Genomic DNA, 26,526 nt, shown 5'->3' with positions numbered 1-26,526 from the left:
AGTTTAAACTAATTTCTAATCGGAATACAACTGATGTATTTAAATATGAATCACTACATTTGGGCAGAATGAGCATGGAAATCAGTTCATTTACATTTTCCAGGCTGCGCAAAAGTCAGTTGACAAGAACACTATTTGTGCGGAGATTCTTGAATTAAATGAAAGTGTTAGTCAGCATGTTCCTTCACGTGGCATTCAAAAAGTTATTTCTTAGACTGTCTTCCAGCTGTTGTATAATATTCTGATTTCATTTATAATATGTGCAGTCACACAAATTCTGTTGACGTCAGTTGTAGTTCACTCCTTATAATTAGTGCATAATACTCCTCTTGTGTTTAACCCAGGGAAGTGGAGGAACCATTAATTTTTCTAAAATAATTAAGTTGTCATCAAAATATAATGAAGATAAGAAAATTAAACAAACTCTCTTATGAGTCTGAATGAAATTTAAACTCAAAAAACCAGACGACTATCTGCATCTGGGTTTTTTTCCAAAAGTAAATAACCTTATTTAACAAGCAGACAGTTCAGCTGCTGCCTTGACAAGTGTGTACATCTGTCACATTAAGAGCAACCCCCAAACACTTAAATAAATGAATAATTAAGGATATCATAAATCTCATGCCAGCCATGTAATTATGTCACTTCAGTAACGTATCACTGCAGAAAACAATAGACGTGGAATGGATTCCTCTGGTGCAGAAGTAACAGAGTGCTGACATCCAGCTTAAAGCTACCTGTGTCCCCCATCAGCCCTTCTCCTGAGCCCGAGGTCCCTGAAATTCACATTGAAATTGATGGAAAAACTCCCAGTGATGTTAAAAAGCCTCAAAATAGTGCAGATCTCTTCACAGATGAAAGACATGATCTACTTCATTATTCTTATTCATGCTTATTCTAAGCTTGAACTAGTAATTTTAGTGTCTCAAAACAAAAGTCTAGTGTGCTAGATTACTATTACCAGAAGAAATTAAATTAAGCCTGGAAAAAAGAAGGTATGAAGGTAGTCAGTTAATTCTCAAGAAGGGCATCAGAAGCAGCATGGTCAATAGGTCCTTCATCATGCAAAAGCTTCCACTGGCCATTTGCAAAACTGCTTTGATAAAACTGTGCTTTAGGAAGAAATTTAGGTGCTAATGTCAAGATGAAACCACAGATGCGTCTTTTTATTCAAACGTGTTGGAGGACTGAAGAATATCTGTTTTGCCTATGAGAATTTGAAAAAGTTTTCTTCAAAATGTATTTCTTCCTCCAATTTAAAAAAGAGACTACTTTTCACTGTTGAAGACCAAATTTGTATCTTTTGGCATAACCAAAGGGATGGTCACAGATGGGCAGATAACATCTCTGAGAGCTGCCAAACCTCGTAAGGACAGAAAATCCAATGACTAGAAGCATTATTTGTTTGACTGGCTTTGAAGAACTCAATGATCCATGAGCAGACAGAAACAAAAAACTCATTTGCGAGGCACAGCCTTGGGTATGTGGGGCTTTCCTGTGCACTTAGTTTCAGGCCCAGTTAGCCCAGCACATACAGCTGAGAAATTGCAGCCTATTTTCCAGCCTCTAAACAGGGAAAGACTTGGGACCTGATCCAAATCTCAGTGAAGTCAACAGGCATCTTTCCACAGACTCCAATGGACTTTGAACCGGGCTCTTTGTTCCGAAGACTGCTAGTAAGCAAAGCTGTGAGAAAGTATTACGAGCGGTTGCTCTACGGAGCCTCTTTAGGAAAAAAACTCGTCTGTGAGATGTGGCCATGCATATGTGAGCGTGCGGGCGTGTAAACAAATTATACACAAACAGGAAAAAAACATTTTCATAAGCAAATCGCTTTCCTTACATGACTCCCTCCTGTCCCAGCTATTTTTAACTGAAAGTACTATAAACAGAGCAGGACAGATATGTGTATCATTCAGACAAGGATTTCTCTTGGGTCAGCATAAGAGCAAACAGAATTAAGTCTCCTCTTGAGTGAGGTATGGGATATGTCTTTCTCTCCTCTTACACGCATGCAAAACTTTCCATGACCCCCTTGTTTTTGTTGCCATCTTTTCACAACTACTTGACATCACCCACATTGGTCTTATATCCCCTCCCCACCTCCAAATGGCTGGTGACTTCAGGGCAATTATTAATGACTGAGAAGGAGAAAGAAAAAAAAAAAAAAAGCAATGGGATTTCTCCATTAATTCTCAATGAATTTCCATTGAATCTGCCCATCTGTCCCTTCCAGGCTCCAACTCGCTCTCTTTGAGCTGTGTCTGCAATGGAAGATCTTTGCAAATGATGCAGACTTAACCTTGTCCAGCCTATTTACTCTTTCTTTCCCTGTCAGGTTCCCTCAATTCTCATACAGTCTAATTAATTCTTGCTCAACATATTCATGCTATGCAAAGGGACATTTTGAGGACTTTGCATTAACTTATCTCAGAAATTCATTTTACTATGCCATAAACAAAAAAATAAACATTATCCACACAAGCAATGTGTGAAGAGGGCAGGTTCCCAAATCTGCTGCTGAAAAAAACCAATGTCAACCTCCTTGTGTTTATCTTGCTGACCTAGTTGGTAGTTACAGTGTTAGCTGCAAATACATACGTTCTGAGTTGTAACCTAAATGAAGATTTTGTTTCAGCCTGCATTTTGGCTGTAGGAAATAACACTCCACCAAGTATCTTGTAATTCGTCCTGAAATCCCCAATATTCATCAGCTTCACTGCTGTTTCCCATTCTACCCTTTGGTGGCAGAGCTACACACTGCTCCCGTAATGTTCATAGTCCATTCAGTTCTTCCTAATCACTTGTAGATACGTGATTGAAGGTGATGGGTATGACTACAATGCAGGCTCCTTCTCAATGTGATAAATCAGTCTTTGTTAAGGTCTTCCATACCAGAGCTAATTCAGTCAAGGGTACCACGCCACTATTGAATAGGCAGCAACGCCCTTGCTCAAAACTTGGGAGCAAAAGCTCATTTTTATATAATATTCAGGGATTTGGGTTGATTGCCTAGTTGGTGGGGGGCGGGGGGTTGGACTCTCCTTATACTCATGTCACTGCTCCAAATTTCTGTAACATAAGTTTTGTTTGTTCTTTAAGGGCACACCAGGGAAAAAGTTCTTTCTTCACAAAAAGAGAAACCTGGATCCAGCTAAAGTCAGTGGGGGTTCTGCCACTGAATTTACTGAGACCAGTGTTGCATCTCGAGGACTGCAGATATCTTAAAACCCTGCTGGATCTGTTCGTGTTCTGTCTGATCAGAAATTTCTTGTTAGGGAAAACATAGGAGCTGAAGCACTTATCCATACTGGATCCTCTTCAGTATCAATTCCCTTTTAGCTTCCAAGCAAGGCATGAAATATTTAAAATGAGCACTCTTCTCACCTTCTGGGGAGCCTCTCACCCATCTGTCTCAAAAGCCACTGTGCAGAAGATTGAAAAATGTCTTTCTTTTTTCACAGGTAGCTTTGCTTACAGCCTGAAAACCAAGTTTTACTTGTGTGGAACCGCAGTGCTGAGACTCTCCAAAGTGACTTCTGTTTTGGGGTAAGATTTTTGTTACATTGAGGCTGAAGAGATTATTCAACACTAAACCTTAGGTATGTAGCAGGTGTCTAAATCAGGAGCCCAAGTCCAATGTGTCATCGCTGATGGCTCTAGAAGAGGGTGCAATGCGCATACCCAAGCTAGAAATAAATCTTGATCTCCTAACAGCAATATTAAATACAGATTGTGTTCAGTAAACTACAAACTGTTGAAAAAGGTCAGGACTGAGAACCACCCAAAAGCCTGAATAGTTCTCGAAGCTATTCAAATCCCTTTTATCTGCTAAATTGGTTTGGACAGTCTTGTGAGAACTGGTTTTTTTTATGAGTTTTTTTTAGTTCTTTCTGCTTCTGGATAAGCTGTAAATAGCCTGAGAAAAGGCTTTCTCATAGTATTTCGGCTATTCCCATTCTAGTCCCAAGAGACCTGGGGCAGTGTGAAAACAAAGATGGAAAATAATATTTAGGATTGCCTAAAAGCTTGAAGTTGACAGAGAGGCGCATGATAAGAGGGTTGAGGAGAGAGGAGTAAGGTAGTTGATAAGGCCAGTTTTTTGATCTGAGATGACTCTCCCAACACAAGAAGTTAGGATGACAGTTGACAAGACCATAAAAATGCAAGAACAGCTCTACTCAGACCAGATTTGTCTAGCCTGGTATCTGACCAGCAGCAGATGCCAAGTTAAAAGTACGAGAACAGGACAAGCGTATATTCATTCTTCCCTGGGGCTGCTCCCAGCGGTTTGTGTTTTATGGCGTTCCTGAGCTGGCGACGGCATTCCAGTGGCGAGCACTAATTATTCAGGAGACGGGCTACGCAGTCCCTTCCCACGGGCTGCAGGGAGATGGTAGTTCCTGCACATCTTCTTTCTACCTACAAATTTGCCACCCACCTACCAGCAGCTTTCCTCATAAAGCCCAAAACTCCCCTGTTGCTCTGAGCTGATCTTTCCCTGTACAGCAGACAGTTCACAGGGTGTGAGCATCTTACCAGCAAAGAACATTGGGAGAAAATTTGTTTTATTTATACCAGCCTAGAAAACAATTCAAAACCACTGTGGGAAATGAGGGGAAGGGTAGAGGGAAAGATGGGAGAAGAATCTCCCTCCCATTGACCGCTAGTGTCAACAACAGCTAATTTCTCCCTCTATTCAGGTCCTGGCTTGTGTGAACAAAAGCAGGAGGAGAGCTCTGTCTCCCAGGAGACAGGCATCAACACAGAAAGGAAGCTATGGCAATTGGGAGGCAGAATTACCTGTCAGGAAAGTATTCAGTCAGGCACACGTGTGTGTGTGTTTCCTGCGAACACGCTGGCCCCATAGCATCCACCAGCACAGCTCGCCCCAGCCCTACAGCCATCGCTCGCCGCTCCCTGAGAGCAGAAGCACCAGCCTGAGGGCAGCAGAGCATCCCTAGGGCTGAGGGTGACGTGGAAAGTGGAAAATTGCATGGTGCATTGTGTTAACAGCAAAATCCCAAAGTCATAAAAAGCGATTACAGCCTTTTAAATCAGGATTAAGCCTCAAGAGGCAGAGAAGAAGGGAGGAGAGCGGTTGATCTTAATCCAAAGTTTTTATTAATGAAACGTGTTTATTAGTGTGTAATATATCTGCATATTATAACAGATTATTTTACAACTAAAACAGAAATCACAAAAAGTCCTGTCAGTACAAACAAGGCAACATTTAACTCACTTGCACTACAAGTGTACTTTCTATCCTGATATGTCAAGTGGTCCCCTTGTAGAGAATGGGGTGGGAAAGGACTCGCTCGGTTGCTGTGGATGAAAGAGAATATCTAGCCATAAGCGGTACGACTTCTATCCTTGCATAGCTGACTCAAGAAGGTAAGGTTAGCAGTATTAAGAAACAGAATAAACCCCATGGCATTTATAAAATCCCCCTCAGCAACACAGTGGGGTGTAGGAATATTCTCCTTACAGGCAAATTGTCCTGCCTTTAACGGCTAGGCAGCCGGCCAGCAGGGATTACTAACCTCATTAATATCTCATCTTTAGTTCGAGCTTATAAATAGAGCTGCAATTATGCATGTACATGGTCTATGCAACTAAGTGTTCTTATCGCTGTTTCCCTCCTGTCCTCTTCTCCAGACTCTCCATTTATTTTATTTGTTTATTGTGTCTGAATTTAGACTGTTAGCTCTGCAGATCAGAAACATTTGTTTGTACAGTTAGCATGATGAGGTGATCTTGTTCTGATGAGAGCCGTTGTTATACAAATATAATACAAATGCTGCTAATTTGTTAATGTCTCTGAAAAAAAATCCTTTTGCAGATATTTTCCTAACAAAGGAATAAGCACTTTGGTGAGCAGTATCTGGACTAGAGCACTGGAGATTCAGGCCAGAAGCTACAGTGGACCCTCACCTTTTCCTTCTACCTTCTTAGATGATCGATGCTGAAATCTCATCTGTCCTTGTGACTGTCTCTCAGTTCCTTGTGATCGTGGACTAAAGGCAATTGCTCATTCCTGAAACAAGCTCTCTTTATGATCATTTCCCCTGCTGTTGTATGTTGGGGAACACAACAGTGATATAAATGTTTACTGTGAACACGATCCTTTTTGGCAGGTGTGCCAAAATTCAACAAACATTTGTGGAAAAACAACGCAGAAAGTTTTTTCCTTCTTTAATATGAAAAATTTAAACTAAATGTTTTCAGCTGGCCATTAACAAAATGTTTCATTTGAATATCACAAATTGCCCTCAAGATGAGAGTGACTGTAAAACTGGGGGTAGGTCATTGCACTTGGGTAGAGCCCTTAGGTTGACTTCTTTGCTCTTATGTTCCCCAGCATGTTCTTGCCTGCTCTGTATTAAGTATAAAATACCAATAATGTCACTGAGACAAAGACTGACTTTATAGGATGGCTGTTCCCCTTCCTGAAGCAGTCATGCTTCAGTGACTTCATTTCTGCGATTAGTATTTCGTAGTTAGTGTCAGACTATCAACAAGGGAGTGATATGCTTGGAAAGTGGGAGTGGTGGATGCAGATCTCTTAGGGACAAAGGGGAATTTGATGTACGTTTGCCATTCCTTGGGTAAAAGCCTAACTGCTGTATCAAAGGATACAACCTCTTCCAGCATTTTGTGGATCTAACTGATGACTTCTCTTTCACTGTTTTGATCAGGTTAGGTCTAAAATAAATAGAAAATATGTTATTAATAACTTTGTACAACATGCAATAAGTGTATAATAATGATAATTTTCACTAACAGCTTTTCTCTGAATTCAGTCTGCAATTACAAGTGGTTTGGGGTTGTTCAAAATTATATTTTCTAGTTAATAAAAGGCTCATGGAAAAAGTCATCCAATGATAACGGTAGCTACAGACGAGCATAATTCTCCCTTAGCTAAGATGTTTTCAGACTGTTGTTGGATTCTTCATGATTTCATGTTGCAGATGAAACGTGATGATGACTGTGCTATAGAAAAGTAGGTATACAAACATCTTGTAGCTGTGATGTTACACAGGACAGTAAAACTCAGCTGCACTGATTTCTTTTATAGTATCACAGTGCAACCCCGAAATTTTGCAGAAGTTTCTTGATGTAGTCCACATTAAAATTTCAGAGCATCTGAAAATGTTGTTTACTCTGTACCAAATGGCTGTCACAGTATGCAACTAATGAAAGAGCAACCAATAACCTCTAGCAGTCAGCAATCCTGCAAATCAGTTCTTTGGTTTTTTTTAAAGAAGAATTACCATAGCCTGCAGTTGTGAAAATGAATCTTCAACAAAACCTTCTCATATTACTTCAGGATATCTATTTAATTGCCCTTTTGCCAGCCTTTCTTCTTCCTACGCCCCTTCTTTTGATTTCAGACAGGCTGCGTGAGCAAAATTTTAGGGCCAGCTAACAGATGTCTTCACATAAACCTTCACTTAGGGAAAAAAACCAAAACACACTGGCTGTGTCCGTACAAACAGCTTGGCCTGTTCTTGAACTCCAGAAAATGCTTTAAAATGATTTGCAGTCTTTCATAAAAGTCATTAGTTCATTCAAAACTTGAGTCCACCACTTGATCTCTGCTTTTTGGTATTACCAGGCCAATGATGAAGACCAAAGTCTTGGCTTGCTATTTGGACATAAAAAGCAGTCAGGATGTTGGCTCTCATGGGAAGAATCCACTTCTCACTGACATTGTGTACACATAGTCCTGCTCCTCTGTATCCTCCTCTTCTTTCATCCCTGATTGCACTCTCACTCTGAGACTCAGAACTTGGACAAGTGAGAGAAAGTGCTTGAAGTCCTGGTGGTTTGCACCTGGAGCTGGAGAAAGTGCTGCTCCATTGTGCTTATGAATAGCCCAATTTCTTATTTGTTGCTTCTGTGTTCTGCCACAACACTGCAGACACATTTTTTTTCTTCTGTATATATTTACAAATATTCCATCAGCTTAAAAAAAAATAATCGAACCCATCCATCATGCGTACATATGTTCTTGGGGTTAATGTAGATGTGGAAAGAGTAAAGGAAGTGGATTACTAACCATAGAATAACACTGGCCAGGCTGTTAGTCTTACTGTGAGTGGTGAGTTAGAAATGTATGGTTCCTCTATAACAACGTGCCTGAAGTCAGTCATTTAAGGCTGTGGGTTTGTTGGTTTAACTACAGGTTAAAAAGCATTTTTACTTCCTCAAAGAAAATTTTAGGAATTAGCACAACAACCTTTATGGAAAAATTCCACGGTATTTAATTACAATTTTAAAAATGGAAAAGGAGGTTATATGAATTAAAAAGGTTTATAGAGCAAATTTTAAATTATAGAATTTGAAAAGACTGAAATAGTTTGGCATAATTTCAATCTTTTACAAAATTAACTAGATAATCATATCTCTATTTAAGAGTTCTCTGGAAAGTTTAAAATAAGTTTAGAAAGATTATTATTCTCTGTTCATAAAGGATAGAAATACTCAGTATGGACTATTTTACTGACCAACAATGTTGTCTATTTGGCAACCTCATGGAGTTCATTGGCACTGGACACATTTAATGACACTCGTTTGAAACTCAGAAATATCAGGTAGCGACTAAACCAGAACAGAGCGAAAACAAAGGAGAGCTCTCTGTGCAATAACTTTGAAACAGTAAAATTCCTGCTTTTTTAAAGACTTTAGTGATGTTTGTTTTCCAGATTTGATATAGAAAAACTTATTTTGCTGCCACTTAGAGTTGGGTTCACCTCTGTGGTCTTCAAAAGGTGTTGAACATGTTTAATCATTTATGAAATAAATTTATACATAACTGTAAAGTTCTTAACATCTAGAGTGCAATTTTTGTTTTGTTTCATTTTATTCTTCCTCAAAAAGCTACGTGCTGTTTCCAGTTCTCTGTAACTCACCAATTTCAAATTAAACAGAAGTATATAGAAAGTAGATAAAACTCACTCAATATTGTTTTGTGACACTCTAAGAAACAGTTCCAGAACTTTCTGTCATACACATCCTCATTATTAACTGATAATAAAAGGTGCAAATATACTGCAACTGAACTGGCTTGCTTGCTAAAAGCCCACCAGTGTCATGATGATAAGGCTAAAGTAGCATTAGAGCTCAGAGGGTGGTGATTAGGGGCACAGAGTCTAGTTGGAGGTCAGTGACAAGTGGTGTTCCCCAGGGGTCAGTACTGGGTCCAGCGCTCTTCAATATATTCATCAATGACCTGGCTGAGGGGATAGAGTGCACCCTCAGCAAGTTCACCAATGACACAAAGCTGGGAGGGGTGGCTGACACACCGGAAGGCTGTGCCGCCATACAGAGAGACCTGGACAGGTTGGAGACCTGGGCAAAGAGGAACCTTATGAAATTCAATAAGGGCAAGTGTAGGGTGCTGCACCTGGGGAGCAATAACCCCATGCACCGGTACAGGTTGGGCGCTGACCTGCTGGAGAGCAGCTCATCTGAAAGAGACCTGGGAGTCCTGGTGGACAACAGGATGACCATGAGCCAGCAATGTGCCCTCGTGGCCAAGAAGGCCAATGGCATCCTGGGGTGCATCAAGAAGAGTGTGGCCAGCAGGTCGAGGGAGGTCATCCTCCCCCTCTACTCTGCCTTGGTGAGGCCACACCTGGAGTATTGTGTTCAGTTCTGGGCTCCCTGTCTCAAGAAGGACAGGGAACTGCTGGAGAGGGTGCAGCAAAGGGCTACAAGGATCATTAGGGGACTGGAACACCTCTCTTATGAGGAAAGGCTGAGGGATTTGGGTCTCTTTAGTCTGGAAAAAAGACGGCTGAGGGGGGACCTGATCAACACTTATAAATACTTAAAGGGTGGGTGTCAGGAGGATGGGGCCAGGCTCTTTTCAGTGGTGCCTGGGGACAGGACAAGAGGTAATGGGCACAAACTTGAGCACAGGAAGTTCCACCTAAACATGAGGAGGAACTTCTTTACCCTGAGGGTGGCAGAGCACTGGAACAGGCTGCCCAGGGAGGTGGTGGAGTCTCCAACTCTGGAGACATTCAAAACCCACCTGGACGTGTTCCTGTGCAACCTGCTCTGGGTGACCCTGCTCTGGCAGGGGGTTGGACTAGATGATCTCCAGAGGTTCCTTCCAACCCTATGATTCTATGATTCTATGATTACCAAACATTTTTTCTATATAGCTATTCTGGCAGAAATTAATGTAGTTGTAGTTGATTAATGTTGACCAACATTTTCCATTTAAGACTCTGTTTGAGGTTGCCTATAATGTTTATGGAATGGAATGGAATGGAATGGAATGGAATGGAATGGAATGGAATGGAATGGAATGGAACGGAACGGAATGGAACGGAATGGAATAGAATAGTTCAGCTCAAAGGGACCTACAATGATCATCCAGTCCGGCTGCCTGACCACTTCAGGGCTGACCAAAAGTTAAAGCATGTTATTAAGGGTGTTAAACACTGACAGGCATGGTGGGGGCTAGGGCGGGTGGCGGAGGGTGCTGCTTAGTAGCAGCTGCAGTTTAAAAAATCATCCCGCTGAGAAATTAGGGGGCTCTGTGGTTTGGAGGAGTGTCCTGGCTTCATTCCTAAGTAAATCTTCCAAAATCAGGGTATATTACAACTTGCTAGTATTTAATCGCTAGGTAACTCTCCTGAGATTTTATTTGTAGGCAGTGTGCTGCAGTCCACGCCTGCACAGGCTGAGCTCCTCTTTCCTTGCACTTGCTCTTTTCTCTTGATGGTGCTGAAAACATTAAGAAGGTTTCGCTGTTCCCTCAATCTACCTATTGTACAGAAGAAAAAGTAATGGCATGGGAGAGAGGGGGAGAGAGAGTCTGCATGATGCACAGAATAAGGAAACAAAGGAAATGGAGGAAAACGTATTCAGGGCATAATACAAAAATAATGCATAGTTAGCAAAACCTGGAATCCTGAACACATGCCACAAGAGCATGCTGAAAGCCTTGACAAACACTTCAATGCTATTAAGAGGGTATCTACCTATAGGATTTACATTGATGGTATTTTGCCATTTTCACAAATTGAAATGGCGAACAAAATTAACTTAAGTAATATCATGGTTGAAAAATCAAGCTTTCAAAAGATGAGAAATACAAGATGGGCATAGGCAACATGTGCACAGATGTTATGGTGAGGTCCAGGAGACTTACATCTCAGTGAAGAACCTCATAATGAACTCTAATTATTGCTGGACTAATGAATGGCCCCAACAGAGCTCACTCATGCTACCCAGAGTGACAGCTCACGGCAGCCACATGTACCCCTGTCCTCCCCTGGGGTTTTCACAAGCCCTTTTTGGCACTAGGGGCAGGGTGCTGTGGCTGGAGCCTCCAAGCAGGCGGAACCCACCCTGTAGTCAAGCACCTCCACGCTCAGGATGTGACTGTATGATCACCGTGCTGGCTATCCCCTCACCATTTTGTTCCTTATACGTTTCACTCCATTTATTGTTTGCTTGATTTTCCCCCCTCCCTCTCCCCCCCCTCCCTCCCTTCCTCTTCCCTCTCTCCTTCAGCTCCTCCTGTTCTCTATGCCTGCCTCCTGCCCTCCTGTTTCCATGGGTGTCTCTCCAGGTAACTGTGACGTGCAGGAAAATCATAATAGGAGCGATGTTTGCTTGGATACAAAATGCCTACATGCTCCTGTCATTCATGATGGTTTTCTTAAGCCCTCCTGTTTCCCAGAATTTACGTTACCAGTACGTGGCAAAGGGGCACAGCAATGCATGGCCTCCACTGCCCACCCAGAGCCATCTCCCTCCCACGCTGGTCGGGGAGCACGCTCCACACACTGTGGTGACTGCAGAGTGCTACAGACACAGACAAGAGGGGGTGGATCTCTGCCTTTTCTTTGGGTCTGGTCTCATCCCTTTTTTAACTCTCCACCTACAAACTTCTCTTACCTTGCTCCCCTTAAAATTATTATCACAGGTAGCTCTGTCATGAGACTTCTCAAGCTCACCATGCTACAGAGGGAAAGACACCCTCTTTATACGAAGTTTATGCTAGTTTCTTCTCCATTTCACTGCTTAAATTCTGATGAGACAACAAGGTCTATGAATCACTTAGGGACCCTTTGGTATATTTATCACAGGAACATTTTGGCTAAAAGACCTTCCCAGACTTTCCTTATGCCACCTCTGAAACCAGAGCCATGTAAGCTGAATGATGAGGACAATCAAGAGTTTGAGTGTTTGCAAAAACCTGGTGGGCAAGGGTGCCAGCAGTGGAAAGGCTGATGCAGGCTGGAGGTGTGGGTGTGCTCTAGCTCGTTTGATATTTTTCTGTTTGGGAGTGGGTTGCCTTGTCTTTTTCTAGCTGGTCCAGTTTTACGGGAGGAAAGAATCCATTGTTTTGAGCGGAAGTCTGAACTACAAGGAAAGGGAGGCTTGAGCTAGGACTTCGTGGTTGTCCGTTTTATTGCCTTAGATAACAGAGGAAAGTGGCTTCCTGATAGCAGCAAAACAACAATTAACATTTAAAGATGGTTATGAGGGCTTCTTTTCTACAGTCACCTGTGATTGAGGAGATTAGAAGTGTTCTGTCCTGGCTAGTGTAATAACGGTTTATCTCTCAGGTACCCCTCACATACATAAAAACCGATGGAAGGTTGCCTGACTGCTGTCACCAAGGGACCATGCGAGGTGCTGACATGTTTTGTTGGCTTTTGCCAACAAAGGCATGGAGGCTTCCTGCAGGAGGTGGCATCCAGTCCCTAGAGGATGATGCACATGGGTCATATCGGTAGGCTTGGCCTGAAGGCCTGGGATGTCAGAGGAATTCTCCCCGTGCTGTCCTTCGAAAGAGCTGAGGCCATGAAAGAAAGGGCTTGTCACCCTCTTGCTAGTAGTCTGTAGGTGCAGGCAGGCCCTTGGAGGCACAGTGGAGATAAACAGTATCACAGAGGCTGAAGTTCCATCTGGCTTCCCTCTCTCTCTGCTACAAAATCCTGGTTGACCATGTTGAAGGCAGGAGGTGGCACCTGCTACGCCAGCCCACACGGCAGGTCACAGGGGGTGCAGTGAGAGAGGAGAGGGGTGAGTGCTGGAAAGCCCTTGCTGAGGAGCGCTGAAAGGTTGTGGGATAGACGCCTTTCTGGGAGCATCTGTCTGGTATTCAGTATTCAATGTGGATTTAATTGGGCCTGTCTGAAGCACTCTCACCAAAGTTTCTTAAAATTGCAGTTTGTAAGCTGCTAGAAAGCACTGTATGAAGTCGTAAGCAATTAGGCTCCAGACGTTTCAGCTTGGAACACAAAATTAGGTAGTTAGCTTTTGACCTTCATCTCTAGGTCCCTACAAAGGGCTAATAATAATGTAGCACCTCATCTGGGTGCTGTGAGAATTAATCCATTACATCTGTGAAGTATCCAAATACTCTGAAACTGAGCACATCAGAACAGCTGTTGAGAAAACTGACAAATCTCTGTTCTGAGGAGGGTTTGGATAGCATGAATTAACCAAGATCTCTAAGGTCACATACTGAATAAAAATAAAAGGAAATATTATATATCCATGCACTGGGGGGAATATATGATCATGTAATGAAGGTCTGAATTGTAACGCACACGTCAGAAGGCCGAAAGAAAATTACAGGCAACCTTAAGTCTTCCGTTCCGAAACTTTTGAATGCTTAGCTTTCTGGCTTTGGTGCGTCATTTCGTTTGACCTTTGTATCCTCTCCTCTCCTCTCCTCTCCTCTCCTCTCCTCTCCTCTCCTCTCCTCTCCTCTCCTCTCCTCTCCTCTCCTCTCCTCTCCTCTCCTCTCCTCTCCTCTCCTCTCCTCTCCTCTCCTCTCCTCTCCTCTCCTCTCCTCTCCTCTCCTCTCCTCTTTTCCTTTCTTTCTGTTGTGGGTTAACCCCAACAGGCAGCTCAGCCCCCCACAGCTGCTCACTCACTCGCCCACATGGGGGCTGGGGGGAGAGAATTAGAAGAGTAAAAGTGAGAAAACTCCCGGGTTCAGATAAAGACAGTTTAATAGGTAAAGCAAAGCTACACATACAAGCAAAGCAGAAGAAGGAATTCATTCCCTGCTTCCCATCGGCAGGCAGGTGTTCAGCCATCTCCAGGAAAGCAGGGCTCCATCACCAGTAACGTTGGCTTGGGAAGATGAACGCCCTAACTCCAAATGTCCTTCCTTCCTCCTCCTTCCCCCAGGTTTTATTGCTCAGCACGGCGTCATATAGTACGGGATAGATATCCCTTTGGTCAGTTGGGGTCAGCTGTCCCGGCTGTGTCCTTCCCAATCCCTTGTGCCCCCCCAGCCTCCTCACTGGTAGGGCAGCGTGAGAAGCAGAGAAGGCCTTGACTCAGTGTAAGCACTGCGCAGCAATAGCTAAAACATCCCTGTGTTACCAACACTGTTTTGGTCACAATTCTAAAACACAGCACCATATGAGTTGCTATGAAGAAAATGAACTCTATCAGTACACTTTCTTTTTTCTTTCTTTCATTCTTTCTTTTCCTTTCTTTCTTTTTGATCTCCATCCTTCCTTTCTCCCATCTCTCTTTCCCTCTTTCTCATATAGTATTTTTGAATGTAGTACCTTTTGTGTTACCATGAAAGTGACTTCTACACATAAAACTAAGAACTTTTTAGAAGGTAAATACTTTCAAGCATCTCAATTTGACTGAATTTTTCCCAGCTTTTTAGAGCTTGGTAACATCCAGAAAAAAATCAGGAGCCTCAGATGTTTTTGCTCTAACATGTGCTGAGCATGTGACTCATCTTTACCATGCACTGAGATCCAGCAGAACTTGGATCCAGGACTCAGAGAACAATAGACCAAAGTAACAGTTCAAGTTTATTCATTTATGTTTTGAAAAGGAATAAAATTCCTCAAACAACAAGAGAGATTTTGGGCCGCTGATCCATATAGCTACACCAAGTGGCTTAGAAAATATTTAAAAACTATAGTTGCAACCAGCTGCACAGTGCTAATGGGCAGAGTGGTGAAAGAATTAGATAATACTGTAATACTGAGGTACAGGGTGGGATGGAAAATGAGCTTGTAGCTTGTTTCTGCTCTTTATAATGAATTCATTTGTGCAGTGTGATCTGTACGGTCACGTCTGCGTGGCCTGGGCAGCCAGGCAGGCACAGCGGGAGCTCCTCGTGCCCACTGGTGGGACAGGCCAGCGGGTACAGCCACAAGCTGCCTCTGGGCTCTGTGCGAGGTGGCCACGCCGGCAGAAGACTGAGCACACTTGGACATCTACACTTCAGGAACTACCGCTTCTGAGCAGCCAAACTACAGCCCCAACCCCTGCCCTCAGTATTAACAGATATATGTAGAGAGTGTCTGCTTGTTCTGTGATCTTGGAGAAGTCACTTCACTTCTTTTCGCCCGCAGTTTTTGAAAGTACGTGCTTGAATGGTGCCCAACAACATGGATCCTAGGGCTAGGGCTATCACAGGAGGTCTCTAGGTGCTATAGTAACACAACAACTTGCTATTAAGTGCAGAGCTCTGCTGAATCTTTCTGCAGATGTTTTGCAGCATTTGTAAAGAACTGCTAATGCTTACTAAATATTTAAGGCTTCCATGTCACAGCAAATGAATCACCTTACACCAAAAGAGCTGGTGAGAGCTCAGCAGTTCTGAAAATCTGATTGTTTTTATGTGGAAGACTAGCTCTTCTTGCCCTATCTTCTTCCCATGTATTTTTGTGAGCACTTTAAGAATATTAATGGTAGCACAATGATAACTAAAAACCAGGTTCATATGTTTTAAAACAAGACTGGACGGTTATTAATATAGACAGTCTGACTTCCTACACAGGTGACTAAAATGGTTAGTAGATGGTTATTAGCACTGGTCAGAAAATACTTTTTCCACTGACAAAGAAATTTGAGGGTGGGGGTAAGATTCCACTTGGAAAAGCCAACACAGAATTACTGGGGAAACGCACTTCACATACATTTTGCTTTCAGTCTTTTGCATAAGCCAGGTTACCTGGTTGAATTACAACTTCCAAGATGCACTGTGGTCTTTATTCTTCTCAAAAGAAGCATGGAATATCACTGGAGAAAAAACCAGAAATATCAATTGCAATGTAATACCTGTTTCTGGGTAGCAATATAACGATTATACCAAAGCCAAAATATTTTCCATGTGAATATTTATATTCAGAATTATGTGAAAAACAGAAGCATGGTAAAAATATAAAACTGGATATAATAGATTATATTTTGCTAATACTACTTTTTCCTCAGTTAAAAACACCAAACAAATATCCTCTGTTTGAGGCCACAGAAGACCAACAGCCAGTTCTGCTTGAACATTGGAGCAATGTATTGTGTTCCAGGGAGTTCTTCTGCCTCTGAATAAGATATCAAGAAGAAGGAGAAAAGCTTGATGTTGATGCAGAATTTGGGAGACGGATGTTCGATCTCCTCCTTCAGCACAGACTTCCTATGTAACTGAACACGTTTGGGTCTCGGTTGCAGGAAAGACCCTGATAGTCTGATGCTGAGCCTTGCAGCGCCTAACTCCTCAGTTCCCCCTCTCCAAAGTAGAAGTCAATAACACAAAGATAAGTTCTAGATCTCTCCAGTGCACAAAGAGAGCACAAGCAGGATCATAACTGGCAACACATGAAGCAGGGGGATGCCTGGAATAGTTAACAGACTATAGTGAGCATATTTTGAATTCTACCTCATGCTAGGTCCTTGCTCAGGGCTGCAGAGAAGTGTTTCTCTTAAGATAAAAATAGTCCAGCTAGTTCTATCACCTGGTGTGCCAAAACTCTTTAAAAACTGTTTTGGCAATACAAATGATTTTTACAGCTGTTGTGCTCACTGCTATTGTTATCTCCAAGATCCAGATTTAGTTCCTTCCTCTGCTATATCTCTCGCATCTCTGGAAGTGCCCTAATTAGCAACTATCAGCTATTGTATGGCCTGGGAATTCTTTGTCCCCTTAGCGAAGCTCTACTGCTTTGCATAAAGCAGGGAGCCATGGGGTAAGAGACAAAGTCCCTAAATGTGAGTCTGCCATGGCAGGCTAACAGCTGGGGGGAAGGAGCCCCACATTTCAGCCACTGCCCCGAGCACTCCTTATGCATCCCAGCTGAGAGCTGTTTAGGTAAAACACATAAGCAGCGTTCAGGCAAAATGCATTAAGCAGCATTTTGGGACTCAGGACTGTCTTTTGAAAATGCTAAGCTGCTGAATAAAAGAGGCAGCTTCCGCCTGTGCTTTAAAAGAAAGAGCAGCTGAAATGGATTCATTTATTGTTGGGTTTTTTTCAGGTTCCCAAACACAGAGACAACAGATGAAGGTATGTCTAATTCATGAATCTGGAATGGCCTTTGGGACAGTTAAGATGTGAGCTGCTAGGGGACCTTTGTGGAAGCAAAGCATTGTGCAGCAGGAAAGCTCATAATCAAGAAGGCAGAATCTGTGAGGTTTTGCAACAGTAAGTAATGGCCAAATCAGAGTTTTGGGGATCACAGTTTTTTACTTGCCCTCTATTTTCCACTCAACAGCTTTTTCCTTCTATTGTTTATTCTTTTGTCTTTTAACCTGGTTGTGTCTCAGTCTCTCCTCTATGAAAGCAGGGGGATGGGCCTATCTGAACTGTCAGCTGAGCTCTGAAAGCAAAGGTTATTCAGATTTTGAGTCATTATCATTAGGATCATACAGATAAGGTAGAAGCTTAAAATAAAGCTAAAGCTAAAGACGCTCTTTCTTAGAGCAGTATAAATCAATTCTCTCACTCAAAAAAGGTGATACCCAGAAAAATATTTTTAGTTAATTCCATTTTTTCTTTATTTGCAGTGGACTTTTATATGTAGTATAGTACACTGAGGACAGAGCTTTTTGCATGCAAGTACAAACCCCCCAAAGCCATACCACCTTAGTTACATTGGAAAGATAGATGCTAAATTGCTAGAAATTTTATGTAAATATCTGAATCAAAAGGGGGAGAATTCCATCAGTCTATTAATCCCCGCATCGGAGAAGAATGCAGGCCTTGCTACAAAGAAGAGAATTCATGGAAGACAGAAATGTTATAAATGTTCTGACCATGGGAAAAATGTCAGTGGGAACTTTACCTTATTAGGCATTGATGAATGAGCTCCTCCCTCGAGATTCTTCTGCCATGTGAGTTCCTTGCACTAATGTTCTCACTAAAAGCTAAACACAAATCCTTAAAAACTGTTCTCTTCCATTGGTCCTGCAATTACTTTCCTTCTGGTTGATCCTATTTAGATTTTAAAATTCTAGGAGCCTATACTTTTCTCTAGAATAAAAATTTTGTAGTTTGGAAAATCTGGTTGCCAGTTTCAGTAGCAAGTTTTTAAGCAATTGAATCAATTACATTAGATGCTTACGGAAAACTTCAGCTCTTCCTGTGGGATTTGCTCTGCTACGTAACACACCGTAAAAAACAATTTCTTCTCTCTATAGTATATGGTGTTTAATGAGGTTGCAACTAAGAAAAAAGCCATACCCCTTTTATTTTAATATGGGCAGACTAAAATCTATCTGGAAAGATTAGTAGAATAGTGACATATCCTAGATCAAAAGTGACATCCAAGACCAAATGCAGTGAAACTAGAGCTATTCAGAATAGAAGGGATTTTCTCTTGTGCTAACGAAAATGTTCTGGGTTTTCATGGCTCTTTATTATTTGCTACTTAACTGCAGGAACTGAACTAACCCTTTTAAAAAATATTCAGCATTCATCACATTTGAAAAAAGTTATTAACGGATAAGAATTGATATTTATGGGTCGGGTTTTTTTAAGTTACAGGAGGGAAAAAAAGAAAAAAGACAAACAAACCCCCCCAAACAATCTTCTACCCAAATCCCCATTTTTCACAAGTGGTAGGTAGCAGATACATACCAGCTGTGTGATCACAAAGGGCTCACAGCCATAAGAAACCAGATACATGTTTTTATAGACTACCTTTAAGAAAGGGCTTCAAATTTGCAGTCACGTATCTCCAGTAAACCCCTTCATCTTAAATCTTAGTACGGGAGTTCATGAGGGATGAGAAGCATCCTTACTTAAAAGGCTGAGACCTCAGTTGACACATGGGTACAGGCTATAACTGAACAGATGTTTCTCTCCATGTTCGGCAAATGAAAAGTATTATAAAGAAATGTGTGTATGACTATGAGTCTACAAGGAAAATTTCGGGGTAATACTCCAGAAACTGGAACTATGAAAACGATTTTTATTACTATTGTGAGGTCAGCTGATGTGAAATTGAAATAACCTTAATCAAAATTATGTTGACAAAGTATTTCAACAAGTTTATACCATCTTTTTCATCTAGCAATTTTAATCCAGCTTGTTTTCATACCTTTATGCATTTTGAGGCAGGAAGTGGTGGAAGATACGTTATTAGCTGGGGTGGGAATTGGAGGATATCTTATATAGGGAGTTCATTCACATGTGCGCCTATACATTTACAATGAAGTAAAGAAATAAAAGGCAGTAAATGAGATATACTACAACCTCATTTTTGAAACTGCTAAAAGAAAGTTTACTTTTTGTTTAATTAGCAATTGGAATATACACAAAAGAGAAGAATTGCATATTTCCTGCCCTACTGGCTTGTTTGGGAATGCAGTAACTATATTTGTCCAGGCTTTCCTCAGTATTTTGAGCAGATGCCACAATTTAACCTTAAGGAAAATTTAAAAAGAGCATCTCTTCATTTTTTTGCAGCCTAGGAGACCAAATGATGCCTTCAGGCTCAGGAGGGAGGAATTCAGCCCCTGGGCCATGGACTAACCTCAGGAAAGCCATATCATCTCTCTGAGAAACCTCAGCTTTGCTGCTTGTTTGGGCTGGTTGGGGTCTTGGGAATGCCACGCACAGAGGTACAGCTTCAACATGAGAAATGACAAGTGCTCCCGCGCAGAACAAATTTTTTTCTGAGAGACAGGCTGAAGCCCAATTAGAGACTGTTATTACTTCATAATACTACAGATTAAAGGATATGGACAGGAAAAAGCAATGCACGAGTGTTTGAGAATCGACCAGAGAGACGTGGGACAAAGAGAACTGACGCAGCACGGTTTGAGTCAGAATGAGCAGGAACAACTAGAAGAACAAAGAGCTTTACAGAGCTCAGTAAGTGGTATGAAAGCTTGCCTTTGATGTACTAGAAGAAGTTGCATTGGAGGTATTTAGAAATAAGAATGACTTTATCAAAACTTTGGCATTGCAGTAGTCAATGCATAGGTATATAGACTGCGGAGAGGTGAAGAAGAAAACCAAACAACTAAGAGGAGGATCACAGATCAAAGTAAAAGACAATTGTCCAAGTACTGCTATCTTCTACTCCGGTAGGCACTCCCTACAGTGCTCAGTGTGTTCAGTACCAATTTGGAGGCACGTCTTAAACTTTCTTATGAGACATACTGCGCATAGAAGCCCAAAAGGGAACCTCAACTTTGTCATTTTATAGTCAAACTTATTTTTAGACAAATAAAATACTTTAAAGTTGTGCCGTTTTATATTAATTAAAGAGTGGAAGAACTATAGAGCAAATTGCTAAAATGAAACTTTTGCAATATTCATTCTATCATAACTTTATTGGAAGCAGGAGAGTGCAGATCAGGTAGAAAGGCATGAAAAACATCCAGTGGCTAATATTTGGTCCCATAATTAAGCATCGGTACCGAAGCCTTCAAACAGAGTATCTGGGCTATTTCACTTCATTTGGAATGAGGAATTGGGAACAAAGGCCTATGCTAGTATTCAGGAATGTATTTCATTTTCTTTGACCTGATACCTAATTATATGTTTTGAAATCTGGGGGATAAATTCTCCATCTTCTGTTTGTGGATGGAATTGGTTTATAGCTGTTTATCTGATTTGTTTGTAATTCAGTAGGAAGGATTTGGAAATTAGATTTATCTTTCAGAGAAAGTTATTATGAGGAATGAAGCAGTTTGGAACAGAAATAATAAACAAGGATATGTATTCATCTTAGCAATACTGACCTTGCAGGAAATTAATTTATATTTCTGTTTCTGGGTAATTCCAGAGAAAACTTTACTAAATAATACACAGCTTGTTACTGAAATACATTTTATAACCATAAATATTTGCAGTTAACTAAACAGTTTGAGCATTTGTATTGGGACCCAATCCAGCCTTGTGGTGTTAAGGCTGCTTAGTCTTCACCTAGCTGCACGTTTTTAGGATGGGATCCTAAAATCATAGCCAAAGTCTAGAAAAACATTGACACATGCTTTTGGAAATAACAGTCTTCCAGGACCATGAACAGAAGCTGGCAACTCTTCTCATCAGGACAGTCCACAAGCAGCAGGATTGAGCCCAGAGTTTTCTGAAATGCATTTTTCCTTTGTCCACTAGCAATTGGTGTTGGGGATTATAAGAAAGTTTCCTTTTGAAATTTTCCTTTTAGCCATCCTTTGTCTAATATTTTTTAAACTTAGCCTCTGCCAGACTTTTCTTGATTAAAAAAAAAATAATTAACTGTGAGAAAGATCTGGACGGTCTTTAGAAATAATACAATCAAAGCCAGACATACTGTCATAATAAGGATTAAAAAAATTACTATTAAACAACATCCTATCACGTATCTTAACGTGGCCCTGACATACAGTGTTTCTACAGGAATTAGCACCATATCTGTACATGCCTAATGAGATTCAAGGAAGTAAATAGTCCTTTCTGTGTGCGCAGTTTTTTCCAAAACGCCCCATACCTACTTTGCTTCAGTAGCCATACCAGCTCAAACTTATGAGCAATGTTAAAGTCTGTGAAGAAAAATGCCACATTTCCATACCAATATGGAAGGAATTGGTTCTTTCGATCAAGTTACTTACTGATCACTGTATAAAACTACATGTTCCCAAATAACCAATTGGTGTTGCAAAATCTGTTACTTCCCATTTATTGGGAACAGCAACAACAAGCAGCTTTCCAAGGATGACATTCACAGACTATCCCAAATCATTGATGACATTCATGTGAGGATAGCTCCCCTTCAGGAGTCAATCTTTGTGCATGTGTATATGCACGCACCCTTGCTCTTGAGCCAGAGGCTTTTCAATCCTAACAGTATCTGCAAAAGACGTTCCTCTTTCGTGTGCTCTACACTTGAGCTGGGAGGAAACCTGTTTCTCCTAAGTATGTTTCCACCTGTAGCATTACGCCTCAAAGTATCATCCTTTTCTTCCTCATGTCCCTTTGCAAAACAGTATAGTGATTTTCCTTTAGAGAGGTATATTGTCTTTTTTCTTTACATTCTGCCTACTTTTTGTTCCATCACTTCATAATGTTCAGGCTATGTGAGGGGTTGTGTTAAATGGACATTCCTCGCTTTCGTTTGGCTTAGGAGAACGTGATATACCACAGGAATATCTTTGGAACTAACTTTGTGCTTCCTCCTTCAGTTTGATTCTTCCCTTATGCATCCTTTCTGCAGCGTCATGTCTGCATCTCTCTTCCCATCAGCATTAACATAATCAATGCACTCAGCCCTTGGCAGAATGGCAAGACCTTTGTACTTCAGAGTAGCTACAAGAAAACAGAAAAACATACCATTCATTTTCAGAAACACATAATTCTTTTCAGAAATAACAGAAAGGCTCTTAGTTTCAAATTCAGTTAGGTATGTAAGCGACCTCTATGAGCAATATATTCAAAATGAAGCAGTAATGAAGTTGCGGTGGCTACTGCAGTCAAGATCACAGCTGCTGAGTGTTTTGAAACCCAGATATTGGTCAAATATCACACTCCCCAGGTAAGCTAGCATCATGGCTTGACAAGTGGGAGCTGGAAAATGACCTTAAGAAGCTGTTGAGGTAAAAAAAAAAAAGAAATTACTACCATGTGCTACCCAGTGTCCAGCCAGTACAAGGTAGGTAGACAGCAGCACAGAAAGGACTGATGAAAAAACAATAAACAGTGAGAACACAAGTAAATGCCACTTTGAATCTGAGCCCTGTAATTCATCATCATACTACAACCAAAATGCAAATTTAGCAGCACAGGGTGATGACTAGCAGTTAAGAGACAGAACTGCAGCAAAGACTTACAGGATGTGTGAGTTGAGGGCTGTTTCAAGTAAATGAGTAACATCAACATGCAAGCTTAGTATTGCATGAAAGCTGGTGTTAGCATTTGATCTTACAATCTTTCATGTCTTCCTCTGCCACTATGGACTGAGATACTTCCAGTGAGTAGATGCAGTTAGTTCAAGCATAATGTAATTTGGAGCTCATTTGCTTTAGAGCAGTCCATGCAATCAAAGCTCTGTGATGAAAGCTGTTTTTCAAGTAAAAAACATCAACGTTAAAGGTTTGTTACCAATTGGCATATGCAAAGGCACTAAAAAAAAGGGGGAAAAAGTGGAATGACCAGGAAGAGAAAGTGTGCACTGTGTGCGCTCTTGCTATGCTTGATTTGGACAGAAGTTTAACATTTCGATCCACAGTAAAAAAAAAAAAGAAAAAAGTAAACCTTAAAATCTCTGCAGACAGTTGCTCATAATCACCTTCTAGGACATTCTGAGCTTGTTCCTTTGTTTTGGGTTCTCATTTTAACTGCTTTGTGCCCTGTGTCATCGCTAACAACTGTGGAAGGAATATGTAAAATACCATCAAATTTGGAAAAATAGGACATTACATCCACTCCAGTCATTTTGCTCCAATGTAAATAAGGTGCAAGGCAATAAAGACGGAGCACCAGTGCACTTCCATAGCCTGACCTTAATATTAAATCCTATGACTGGTGAGTCAGTTTCTGTCTGGTATTTTGACATTTGCCTCTCACTAATCATTCTGCACAATTCCATTTAAAACAGTATATATTAAAGCAGGGAAATTACATCTCTTAGGATTAATTTCTAAGTTTCTAACCCAAAACAGCACCGTGACTAGGGAAAAGTTGATCTTGGCATCTCATTTCAGGACTCTTGGTTAGCTAATCACTGGTGTATTTAGTTAGTGCGTAGCATTCCTCAACATATGAGGTGCCCCAAACTTTGGCTGCTGTAAGATACTTAAAAAAGGAGACTGTGCCATCATTTCTCTGATGGTCATAAGCCCAGCCAGCTATCTGCTCACCTCAAAAAGAGCGGTGTGATTTACAGAAATTTTGAGCAGTATTTACATGGTGTCACAGCCAAGTGCTTGATTGTGTTCCCAGCTGAAGCCAATGGGACTGCTTTCATCAATCTCAAGGTGAACAGGGTTGGGACAGAAAAGCACGACTAAGGCTAACAAGGCAATACTCAGTTTCTCTTGAGGATTCAATGATTCTGGTCTGATCTTCCTCAATATCCACTGCAGCTACACAATCCCAAGGACACTCAACACCTCTCTAGAATCGGAGCAAGAGATTTTGGAGTTAGATACTCAGGCCTTACTTAGCACTTGTTAAAGAATGATTCAGGAAATATGGGGCAAGATCCAACCCACAGACATACATTTTTCCAGCAAAATGTAAGCAGCTAGGGCCTACAAGCACTTCATTACATCTATTCAAAGCCATAGTTGGCAATCCCCATCTTTTGTGTAACACCACAGCAATAAATGCACTTTTCCAGGAAGCGAAAAATGTGGGTTTTGAGGGCTACGCAAGCCTGAGAGGGCTTGAACATACAACTCCTAGCTGTCCAGTCTACCAGGCTCTATGCCTAAAGATGTCCTTCACGTGTCCTCTTGAAGACAGGCCACTATGCAGCCATGAATCTGGCTGTCATTTTCTATCTATTTCTAACAACTTTCAAAACAGTTAGCTCATCTCAACCAAAGAGAAAGTATCAAAGATGATATTTCCCTCCCTACTTCATGAAAATGGATGAACAAACAGAAGAGATGCTTGTCTGTCACCACCACCAAGTGACAAAGAACAGCACAATCTCAGCCCTCCTCTGGTCCCAGAGTGCCTCTGGGTTGGTAATCGGAGCACACTCCTGCTCATTCACGATGATGGCCTTGATTCAGGTTGAACTAGGGAAGATGTGGAAATGATGTCCTCAGCAACCCTGAAGTTACGGTGCCACAAGTACTCATAGCTACTTTCTCCTACTTTAATGCTGCTTTTTGGTTTTGGGGTGGGGTTTTTTTAGGGATTAATTCTGACCAACTGGGCCTTTGTTTTTCACAAAGCTTTCTGGATCCTGAACGGACAAAGGCATCTAATCTCTAGAGAAGGACAGAACACACATCTGCTCCTAATATTTCATTTTGCAGACAGATGCCTGCTCACCCAAATGCCCGTCTTTCTTCACCCACTAACATCGGCAGCCTGTGTCATGATTGCCCTGCTTTTCAGATTTTTTCTGTTTAACTTGGGCACCTGAAGTAGGTGGTATTGATTTTGTTTATGGAACATTCCTGTGGATGACAGGGGCTTGTTTTGTCAACATGTATTTCTTTTACCCTCCTGTTACGTGGGAAAATTCTTCATACAACGTTCACTAATCCATTCTTGATTAGAGTGTCATTCAGATCATATTACACTGGATGATTAGGTTTCACTTACTACCTTATGCTGTTGAATTTTTCTCTTAATGGAGACAGCCATTTTAGAGTGTTTAAGAGTGTGATTACAATAAAGATGAAGTTTCTCCTTTCATATCTCCTGGGTAAACTTGAGCTAAGCAATAGAAATCAAGACCCATATTGCTAACTACACTGAAATCTCATCTCTCTTCTTTCTAAAATTTTTGCTTGATGTATATCCCATCAGGCTGATGGTTATTCAGAGTTTTTGACAAAATGGTGTTCTGAATTTCTAAAGTATGCCAAGCTTCAGTCTTCTTTCTGAAGTGTCAAAAAAAACAACCCTCCATGGTGTAAATAATATTCTATCCTAAAGATACAAGAACTTAACAATCAAAACAACCTCAAGCAGTAACTTACTCTGACTAAAAACTGACGATATATTTACTTGGCTCTATTTCAAAATTTAAAATTATGCAAAATTAGCACTCAATCTTTTGACTATATTAATGCAATTTCTCCCCCTTTCCCTTTACCGAGACTAAGGGTGGCCTGGATTTGCCGTCTCTTTTTTAATCATCCGTTAGTACACGTCTATAATGTTTCATTTTGCCCTGTTTCTGGAGACGAGCCCAGTACAGGGTTGCTGATACAAATACTCCCAGGTTACCAAAAAATGAAGGTTCAGATCCAGCTTTTGCAAATTGGCCTAAAATCTGCTTTGTACCAAGAAAAGGTCCCACTGAGCAAAAAAATCTTCACAAAGTAGATCCTGGTAGAGACTTTTTTTTCCCTTCTAGCAAAATTTATGGTTATTTTGAAAAGCCCCAAATGGAAAAATGTATCCAAATGCTAAATATTTGTATTTATGCCAAAAATAGTCATATTTTTGATGGAAAGTAGAAATTTTCCACAAAGGAAAATTTGTATAGAAAACTACTTTGTATAGAAAACTACTTTTTCTGTGTAAAAACAAAAAAAACCCCAGCAATCAATTTTCTGTAGAACAGTGATTTTCATGGAAAAGTTTGGAGAGGGACTATTTACTACAAAGTAGGATGT

Source organism: Chroicocephalus ridibundus, chromosome 2 (assembly GCF_963924245.1).
Source record: "Chroicocephalus ridibundus chromosome 2, bChrRid1.1, whole genome shotgun sequence".
Classification (NCBI taxonomy): Eukaryota; Metazoa; Chordata; class Aves; order Charadriiformes; family Laridae; genus Chroicocephalus; species Chroicocephalus ridibundus.
Note: the sequence above shows the minus strand (reverse complement) of the source record.